A 6151-nucleotide genomic window follows, 5' to 3' on the forward strand; every position below is an offset into this window, starting at 1 on the left:
GGTGGTCTCGGATTTCTCCCAATTGATGAGAAACCCCAGTTTCTCTAAGAGACCCGTCATTGGATCCTGCGCCATGAGACAAATATCCTCGATGTATAAAATCAATCTGGCTCCTGAGTAGCTTTGCGAAGCACCACTGTGCTGAAGTTAGTCCGAAAAAGGAGACACATAAACTCCCACCTTTGCCATCACCAGAGGAATCCTAAAAATTGCTGGTGCATCTCAGGAATGGGTACTGCTAGATAGGCATCCCTCAAATCTATGCAGGTTAGCCAGTGTCCTTTCTGCAAAATGTCCCTGAAGAGATGGATTTCCTCCATCTTGCAGTGTCGGTACACGAGAAAGGCGTTAAATTGTCTGTGATTATCACCGGCCTGACCTTTTGCTTCTGTTCCACCAGTAAGACATTGCTTAGGAAGCGTTGCGCCACCTGCTGCGCTGGCCTTATCGCCATTTTCTTTAGAAACTCTCCTACTTCCTTGTCCATGAGGCTTTGTTCCTCCTCTGTGTTTAGGGAGAATTCTCAAAATGTGCTCATTTCACTTACCTTTTGAGACCCCCAGCAACTTTGCTGGATTTCTAGGATTTGATTTTTCTACCTGGGAAGAGTGTGAGCCTTTTTTTCCCACTCTTCCATGTATTTTGATGTGTGTTTTACTTTTGTGTTCTTTGGTTATAGTGTTTTAAAACAACTCCATAGGCATCATCTTTTTCTTTGTGTCACACAACACCTTCAGTTCAGTGGCAAACGGGTGTCTTTCAGACTCCCCAAGGTTTAAACACTTTCTCTGGGACTGACTACTGTCTCCCAGAGCATGTAAAGTTCTAGTCTCTTTATATTTACTGACCCAGCACGCACTATCTTCCTATAGAGTTCTGGAGGGGTTGCCTAGCATCCCCTGAGTCAAAACACTCATGTAACAGTCAAATGTTACCCTTTCCTAGTTTAAATGGCTGGTGGCAGTGGTTTAGATCAAACTACCATGATTTTACCAGACCGCGAACAATGGTAGCAAAAAATCGGGTCAGCCATGTTTTTCAAGATGGCGCCCAAGACCTATCTGTAAAAACAGACTCTGGTTGACTTTTTTTGCCGTTTCTTTTAGGAAAGGTCCTTCTTGTGTTTAACCAGGTTTGATCCCTTTGTTCGTTGTCCTTTGACGGGTTTCAGTGCTGAAGCCCTCCTCTGGCGCCTCAGTGTCTGGGGTGGACAGGATGTGAGGGAGGTGCCCGAAACTCCCTGTGCTTAATCTCCTAGGAGACCTGAATGCACTCTGGTGTGATTGGCTGGCTGGCTGTCCAGCAACAACAGCCACCCTGCTGTGTGAGTGACAGCCAGGCTGGAATGAATGGGGGACAACTGCTTAAAAGCAGGTCTCTGGGACTTGGAAAGCAGAGTCGACTAATGGAACGAAAGAACCGAAGACGAGCTGAAGGAAGAGGACTAGTGCAACTCCTGGACGACTGGTGAAGCCCTGCTGCAGGTCCGAATTGCCTGAAACTCCATCGACAGAGAAGCCCTTCAAGGTTAACTTCTTCCCTCGAATTTGGTGGGACCAACCAACTCACAAGCCGCCTGGAAACCGTCCCCTCCGACCCCTGCACAGTCTCTGCGACCCAAGAGTCCACAGTAAGCTCCTCCCAAACGCTTAGGTGCATCGCTAGCCTACCAACTATTGTGGGAATTGCATTGCTTGCTGCTGCGCTGTGTGCATACGACTCTACTCTCACCTGCTGCTGCTTTGCCAAGCCCGACCCCTGCCTCTTCCACGGGAGGGGAAGGAAGGATTCAGCCTTCTGTCTTCCTGCTGTCACCAGTTGTTTCCTCTATAGGGCCTCTGGCCTCCTCAGTGGCTGGCAGAGACGACTCTGCTTCTGCCGCCCCGGCGGATACACAGGGCACAAACACTCTTTTTAACGATGTCTGACCTTTGTCCAGAGCAGCAAAGGTGTTAACAAATCTGGACATGTCTTTGACAAAAGCTTCTCCAAACAAAAGCCCTTTAGCTGCTGCAGTGGCCTCAGAGGATGCCAGTTTCAGGTCGATCTTTACTACAATCGATCGCCTGCTCTGCGCTGCTATTGTACAGTTGGTATTGCTTATTAAACAAACTGCTCTTTGTGCCCAATTAGCCAGAATATGCACATCCGTAGGCAGGGCCTCTTTGGTTTCTTCGACCATTTTAATGATTTTGGCCAGTGGACCTATGGAATCGGGGAGCGTGTCCTGGCATGCTATCCATGAGCGGTCAATGCCCTTTTCAGGTCCTTGGTGTGCTTCACCATGAATGAGTCCACCTCCAGAGTGTCCGCTACTTTATCCGCCAGAGAAGGTCTGGGATGTTGTGCTTTCAATTAGCCTCTCACCTCCTTATTTAGAGGCGTGCGCAGTCACTTGCTCAAGTACCTTTTGGCCTTAAGTGGGGGCTTCCCCTCCGAGGATCTCGGGTGGAGTAGCAGGTCTGGATGAAAGGGGTCGACCAGGGAACTATCTCTGCATTTCTAAACGCTCTTATTGTGCCTTTTGCACGGTTCTCCTTCCTGAGGAGTGGCCAAGCTCACAGAAAGGTGAGAACTCTCAGTGCTGCTGGAATCCCATTCAGTGCCCTCTTAGGTCTTCCTGTGGGCTAAGGGGTATGTCACCTTGTCCCTTCCATCACGCCTTTCCCTTAGCATGCCTCTCGTGTGTGTGTCCTTTGCGTGATTCGGACAGTGGTTCGCCACTGGCCTTATGCTCCTCGTGCCATTTTCTCTTGCAAGCTCTGGGCCTCACAGCTGTCGGCCCTTGCGAGAAGGCAACCCAGCCCAGAAGACAGTCCAGTTTATGGGATAGCGGCCCTAGGCCTGCCCATGCTGCTTTGTCCATCAGCTGTCCCAGAGAGGGGTCCTGCTGAATGTTTGAAGGCCCTTCTCTGCTTTACTCGCTGTCAGAGGATTCTACTTATATCCAGGCCATATTGTGTTGTGTAATGCACAGGAGACAGACAGCTCGCAGCCGCAAGGTGACGTACAGGGTTTTTATTATTAAATTTAATTTATAACATCTCTCAATGGTCGTGAGGCTATTTCTTCACTTGTTTAATGTCTTTGAAGTCATTTAAACAGTACATTTTACATCAGCTAGTCCAGAGATTGGTGACATGCTGTGGCATGCTGGAGTACCAAGTGGCTGAAAGTTATGAAATATAACACAAGAGGCTAAGAGGTAAGATGCCTGAAGTAATTTTGAAGCAATGAAAAAACTGATTTGAAGCAGATATAAAGAAATATTTAGGTGGCATGCCACATTAGAATTGACACAGAAAAGGGACTTTCAGGCCCTGCTGTTTGAAAAGGTCATAAGAACTAACACCACAACTGTTTCCATCTGAAGCATTTGTGCAATGGTAGAACTTCAGATTAAAGTGCATGAGGTTGTAAGTTCTAGGGAGCTCCCAGGTTCCAATTTTTTATTATATTTTATTTGATTTATAACATCGCCCAATGATTGTGAGGCTTTTTACCCACTTGTTTAATGTCTTTAAAGCCATTTAAACAGTAAATTTGACATCAGCTAGTCCCGGGAGGGGTGACATGCTGTGGCATGCTGGAGTTCCAAGTGCTTTCAACCATTCAATTGCTGAAAGGTTTGAAGCATAAGACAAGAGACTAAGAGGTGAGATACCTGAAGTAATTTTGAAGCAATGAAAACACTGATTTGAAGCAGATATAAAGAAGTATCTAGGTGGCATGCCACGTTAGAATTGATGCTGAAAAGGGACTTTCAAACCCTGCTGTTTGAATAGGTCCTTAGAACTAGCACTAGAGTTTTCACAACAGTCTAGCTCCCAATGGGATGAACGAAGATTACAGTTTAGCCTCATTTTTGTAACTAAATACTGTTTCCCCTGACCCAATCAGAAACCCAGTGTGGATACAATATCAATTGCTGTTAAATACATTTTTGAATTTGTTCAGTTCACTTAGGATGATTTTTTACTGACATAGGATGTATTAAGTTACAGACCATAGAATGTGAGCATGCTTCTCTTGAAATAGTAAACACACGGATGTCCAATATTCGATTAACTTTTGTCCGTGGTAAACAATAGATTTCCCAGAAGTTACATGAGACACTCCTCACATTTATCTTTCGACTCTTTTCACCTTTATTTCATTTGACTCAAACTCCCTGCACCAGTATAGATATACACCTATATACTATTGGTTAATTACACATTGTTTTCTAAAATATGTTCGTATGACGTCTGTTTTCCCGTCACACGTTGACGTTCTAAACATAGTGACGTCGTCACGCTTCGACGTGATGACGTCATAATGTAAATAGTGGCCATCTTTAGCGAAAACCGTGTAGAACGGTTCGAGCTACAGCACCGGCCATCTTCTCAGGAAGGAGGTAAGAGAATCCTTTGTAAACAGCTCCCCAATTGCATATCATGAGCCTAGAGGCCTTCACAGAATACTCTCCACAGAATGATCCCACCCCATTGTTTTCGTGTATCTAATATAGTATATATACGTGTTTTTACAGACACGAGTGGAGGAATCGCCCATTACTGCGCTACCTCCGTACCTGAGGACTCTCTACATACCACAGCGACCCATTCCATGGATGTAGTAGCTTTTTACAGAAATACCGAAAGGTAATATTTTTTCTTAGATATTACATGACTAGATTTTCCTTCATGAATTAAGATCCCGTTTTTAATTGAGCTTTCCCTATTGTCTTTTTATCACATCTACAGGTTGAATAACCATTATTGGGCTGATATTGCTATTGATAATAAATCCAGTTAGGATATTCCACATTGAACATCCAGGTGATTATTATTAAAAATTTCTCCCAAGAGTTAAATGACAGTTATCAGTGAGAATCTAAAATCTGATCATTGTATCATACATTATAGACGAAACAAAGATTAACGGCAATGAAGAGGGCTATCAATTCCTGAAGAAGGGGACACCCCGAAACGCGTCGAGAAAATATTCATCATTACTTTCTTTGGATATACCATGTGAAAAGCCTATTGTATAGAAAGTGTGATGAGTACCTTGTATGCCCTTGTATTATAATATTGAATGTAACCTCAAAATGAACACATTTATGTTATTATGTTTACAAAGACTGGATGATGAATGAATTGAAATTCATATCTATAACAATTAATTTAAAATTCAATTAAAACCGATGGTCCCCATCATTCTGTTTTATTATAATAGTGTCATGAATTAGCTTCTCTCATTAATTTCTTCTTTTTTCTGAAAGAAACTGAATATTACCATTGTATAGAAATATTGACTGTTTCTACAGTATAAAGGGTGTGCAGGGGACGGGAGAGTTCCACAATCTTGTGGACAATCTGTTGGATTTACATAGGTTAAAACAACCCAGTGTCAAGGTTGTTATTCTCCCCGGCACCCCGTAAATTTTCAACAAATCCTGTAAAAAAACCTTAAACCTAGGTGTGCGCTAGGCAACACAAATATTGGATTCTTGCTCTCTGCCCCCCTAAAAATGCTTAGGGAGTGACACAACAGCCATAGCAGCACCCAATAGAAATACTAACAATCACCTCCGCCTCCCTAAGGGATGTCTTTTTCAAAGATCAATGCAATTACAGAAAAACACGCCACAACTTTGGCATTTAACGAAGAGGAAGCCACACGAATTTTAGGGCTTTTGAAGGAAATCGAAACAACCACACCAACAACGACTAGTCCAGAGAAACTTATTACACAATTGGAGAGGGTCATCAGAAGGGAGATATCGCAAAAACTACACGCTACTACATTAGCACAATACTACCGAGCACAAAGAATCCCAAGAGGACTAAGGGTATATTTAAGACCCACACTGTGCAAGGACAACCCAGATTTTGTGAAGAAATGGGAGCAGATCTTAAATAAATGCTCTTTGGATCTTATATTATTGACAATCGAGGAATTAGCAAAATCTGTCAGCAAACTCGACAGTGAAATCGAAGACCTGACAGAACAACTGTCGAAATTTAAAAACAAAGAGGAATTAACAACCATCATAGAGGAAGTGAACAGAACATTGGACAACTACAAAAAAGACATAGAACAACGCAAAGTCCGAAAATTCAGAAGAGATACGTTGGATTATCTTCAGGATATAGTATACTCCTGG

General features: G+C 43.4%; 1 long non-coding RNA gene across 1 annotated transcript; it reads left to right on the top strand.

Annotated features, from left to right (window-relative positions):
* Positions 1–4571: 4571 nt before the first annotated feature.
* On the top strand, positions 4572–5217 carry LOC138574539 (uncharacterized). The gene is made up of 2 exons (XR_011303937.1): positions 4572–4820; positions 4908–5217. It is a non-coding gene; the product is annotated as an uncharacterized lncRNA (long non-coding RNA).
* The last annotated feature ends 934 nt before the right edge of the window (positions 5218–6151 follow it).

The sequence above is a fragment of the Ambystoma mexicanum genome, chromosome 1p (assembly GCF_040938575.1).
Source record: "Ambystoma mexicanum isolate Mex_15411 chromosome 1p, UKY_AmexF1_1, whole genome shotgun sequence".
Lineage (NCBI taxonomy): Eukaryota > Metazoa > Chordata > Amphibia > Caudata > Ambystomatidae > Ambystoma > Ambystoma mexicanum.